Source organism: Salvia miltiorrhiza, chromosome 7 (assembly GCF_028751815.1).
Source record: "Salvia miltiorrhiza cultivar Shanhuang (shh) chromosome 7, IMPLAD_Smil_shh, whole genome shotgun sequence".
In the NCBI taxonomy this organism is placed as follows: Eukaryota; Viridiplantae; Streptophyta; class Magnoliopsida; order Lamiales; family Lamiaceae; genus Salvia; species Salvia miltiorrhiza.
Window position 1 is genome coordinate 26,026,936 of NC_080393.1, and position 4,653 is coordinate 26,031,588.

A 4,653-nucleotide genomic window follows, 5' to 3' on the forward strand; every position below is an offset into this window, starting at 1 on the left:
CGGGCTACACTATTTTGCGTCTCTGCTCTATGGGCTGTTTTGATCTATTCTAATCGCTGCTCAGCGAGGAATAAGCCGCCTCTTGGGCGTGCCACTGTTATCTATTGGTCTTCTCACGCGCTGGATTTCTTACGCGCTCAACAACAGGGTATATTGTTCAGACTCGATAAATATTTATGATGGGTTTTCTCACATGATCAGAGTATCATATTGCTCACTTCAACATGGGTTTTCCTATGTTATTCGGGTATTCTTGCAACGGTCTTCTGATTTATCTAACACAAAGCATTCATATTGCTTATCTATGCAAAGTATTCAATATGGGGTATTCTCAACGCTAGTTTTCTTATGCGCCCAAAGAAATGGAAATTATTTATCTTTGTCAACATTCAACAAACGAGAAGGAAATCTAACTTGGAACTACAATTCCAAAGTCAAGGGAAAAATGCTTATCTTTGCTTTCTTATAATATTAAAACTCTTATGTCTTCATGATTTGCAGGGATTAAGGAAAACAGCATAGTTTTGGCTTTCACAGTACCCCACTGGTTGAACACGAAGAATACCCGGTTCAACCAGACCAGAGGGGGGAGTGGTTGATGAGGAGTGATATGTGCATAGTAGGGAAATGGTGTAAACCAGAGAAGTCATCCTCGCCAGAGGAGGTGTATCTGCCAGAGAGGTCATCCTCGCCAGAGGAGTCGTGCTTACCAGAGAAGTCATCCTCGCCAGAGGAGGTGTATCTGCCAGAGAGGTCATCCTCGCCAGAGGAGTCGTGCTTACCAGAGAAGTCATCTTCGCCAGAGGAGGTGTATCTGCCAGAGAGGTCATCCTCGCCAGAGAAGACATTTTCACCAGAGGAGTCACTAAAGGCGCGGGGAGGTCTCCCGCGTAAAACTGAAATTACTATCTTACCCTTCAATGTATTAAAGGGGCTTAAGCCCAATTATCTTAGGGAATGGGCTTGAGGCCCTAAGGCTTTATTTACATGCTTATAAATAGAGACTTAGTGGTAGGTTAGAAAGGGGGATCATCTCATTTTTTTTACTCTTTCATCTCTTGTAAAATATAATTCTCTCGAAGTATAGTGAAAAAACCCCAAAACACCCCGTGGACGTAGGTCTTCTCGACCGAACCACGTAAATCCGGTGTCGTTTACTGCTTTTTAGTTTAGGTGTTGGTTTCTCGTTTCACCAAATTGCATCCCTTGACTAACCTGCTCCTCTAAACGACTAATACGCTTATCAATATCCTCTGGGGCAGGAGTTGACGAAATCTTGCTACTATCAAGAGGGACACTCCCACTTATATCCACATTCTATAGAGAAACCCTGTCCGTTTGGGCAAACCCAGATCCCACAATTCGACCACCCGAATCTGGTCGCTCGGCTGCTTCACTACCTGCTGCTGGGGGATCAGCTGCTGTAACAGCAAGCCCCATATTTTCTGAGATGTCGCCCTCTTCCCGGACCGCTTCCATTTGCACAGCAGGCTCAATATCTGCTATGATTTCCTCGTCTAAAGTTTCGGAACCAGAGCCCACGCCATTACTCATATCTTCCGAATTTACCAGCTGCAACAAAGGGTCAACAGTAACCGCAGCCAATAAGTCCGGACCATAATCCAAATCAAGCGGTTCTTGATCAAGCGCCTCAAAAGAATTCCGGTGCACATTACTTGTTTGGTTGTTCAACTGAGAGCCAGCCTTAGGCTTCCAATTGTTCTTATGCTTAGCCACATGGAAGCCATCGTTAGTAGCTCCAGTAACAAGAATGGAATCACCAACTGTCGACTTCACCGTATTGGTTTCAGCAACCACCTTAGGAGCAATCGCCTCCTTCAAAACATCTTCTTGCTTTTGATTTTTTCTACACTTATCAATTGTGTGTCCAGTTATCATACATTTATTGCAATAGAAGGGCAATTTCTCAAAACCAAATTCCACATGGAAAGAATTGTCCGCACAATCCACAAGAGCCGACTCAGGTATAGGCAACGCAAGATCAAGCTCCACAAGAATGCGAGCATAATGACCCACATCACCATCCGCAGAGGCGCCATCAACTTTTATGGGAGTCCCTAAAGCACGTCCAATACTAGCAATAGTATCAGGAGTCCAATATTCAACGGGTAAATAATAAACGCGAACCCAAACCTGACATAGAGAAGAAAGCTCCTTATATGGGTCAAAATTCCGAGTCCATTCACGTTTACGTAGAGAGCCCTTGGACAACTCCAACATCTGCTTCTTTTTTTGCCAACGCTTTGTCATCAGGGTTTTGAAATTTAATGGAAAAAAAGCTTTTTCCCATAGGTACAAGTTGCCAAGGGGCTGTTGGTCGCCAGATATCCGTGAGCTCCTGCTTGAGGTCATGAGTCGTTCTTGGTTTATCACCCTTCCGAAGAACCAATCTACCAATTAGAGCATATTTGAATTCGTCCATACGTTTCTGATAAAGAGCATGAGGTATAGATACCACGATAACATCACCTTTCTTTTCTGGTTGCACCGTCGTTAAGCGATGAACAAGGACGTCCGGCTTCCGAGCTGAAAAAGGTCTGGAAACCGCAGCATACGTTGGCTTATCCTGCACCATCTGATCTCTAGTCTCTTGAGCAGAAGGCATCGAGTGGTCAGGAACCAGGTTTTCAGAACCCTTAGTTGGGAGAGAACCGCCAGAATGAGTGGTAAAGTTGGAGGAAATTTGAGGAAGATTAAGCCGTGACGGATAAAACGCTGGAGCAGTAGCAGCAGGTTTGCCAAGCAAATCAGTAGCAATCGAGGAATTTCTCACAGGAACAACATCATTGGTGTTGGGGATAACTCGCTGGGAAGAGGAGAGAGTAGTTGCCGGCTCAACAGCCGGCGGAAACGCCGGAGATGGCATGGCGGCTGCAGCGGTTAGGGTTTCATCCCGTGGGAGAGATCTGATGAATTTCGTCTCCCCATCTCAATTATCATATGTATAAATATAATAAAAAAATAATAATATTAACTGTATATATTTAAACTGAATATTGAACAAATAAAAAAATAAAGAAAATTCACAACATTAAAAACAAATATTATAAAAAGGCAAAAATAATAAGAGTGGATTTTGAAAATAGCCACTTTAGAATAGTAAATTTAAAAATTGCCCACTACGATAAAAAAAAAAAAAATACCCACACTTATCATTTTACCCTTGCACATAAAAATTTAAAAATGCTCGCGAATTCACAACCAGTCGAATTCACAGCTGTCATTAATTTTGGTTGTGAATTCAAGCTTTGAAACTCGAATTCACAACTGAATAACTAGTATTGATTGTGAATTCAAGTTTTAAAATTTGAATTCACAATTAAGAATAGTATTGGTTCTGAATTCAAGTTTTATTGGTTGTGAATTCACAACCAACGTTGGTAGTTCAATTGTGAATTCATAATTCAGTTGTGAATTCATCGAGTTAGTTGTGAATTCAAGAACATTAACCAGACAAATTAATTCAATTTTCACACATCGAGTTAGGGCACGTTTTCCCAAATCATTACACTAAATTTAAATATGTATTCAATCATAAAATCCAATCATCTTTGACCATGGCCGTGTCGCCGGCGAGGGACCGCGGCGGTTGTCAGTCGAGAGAGAGAGAGAGAGAGAGCGAGCAGGTGGGGAAGGAAGGAGATAGAGAGAGAGAGAGAGAGACGCCGAGATTGGAGATGAGGAGGGGAAGTCGTGGCGGTGACGCCGTTGTTACCGCGGCCATGTCGCCGGCAAGGGACGGCGGCGGCTGTCAGCTGAGAGAGAGACCGAGAGAGTGTAGAGAGAGATTAGGTGTGGGTAGTTTTTAAATTTTAATCTTAGGGGCAGTTTAGTCATTTAACACAAAAGTGGGTAATTTTTAGAGTTTTTATTTGAGTGGGTAAAGTTCAAGTTTACTAAAAGAAAATGGCTACTTTCATATATTAACTAAAATAATAAGTTAAAAAAATAAAAAGTAAAAAAAAATAATTTATTCAAAAAAAGATGAGAGATAAAATGACTTTTTAAAATATTAATCTTTACATAAATATAACTTTTATATTTTAAATTAAATATTTATATAAAATAGGGCAAATTGCATGAAAATACCCCACTTTATACCAAAATCTGATTTTTTGACAATCTTTTTTTTTGTTGCAAAAATTTCAACTACCTTTCAATTTGTTGCAATGTTCGGCCCGTTAAATTTTTCGGCCAAATTAAATCTTAGTTGGCAGCCGGAATGCCAACGTGGCATTAAAAATGCCAAATCACACCCACCATCCCCTCCCACGTCACTCTCTCTCTCTCTCTCTCTCCACACCTTGTTTCCGCCGCCCTTCAAATTCTCCCATCGTCTCTCCCACTCCCTCCTTTTCTCAAATCGCCGGTTCTCGTCGTCTCTCCTGATCCCTCCTTTCTCAAATCGCCGGTCGTCGTTCTTCTGAGAACAAAATAGGTAGTGGTGCCCAAATGGAAACCAGAGCCGCCGCCTGAGAAAAGGGGGTGAGCCCTAATTCGCTTGTTCGCCGCTCTTCGGCTTGAAAAAACGTCGGGCCTCAAGCCGGTGGACCCAAGAATTTGGGCGGTGGAAAACAAGGAGTCGGAGATGGTGATGTGGGGAGACCCGAGAATCTGGACAGATCTGGGCGG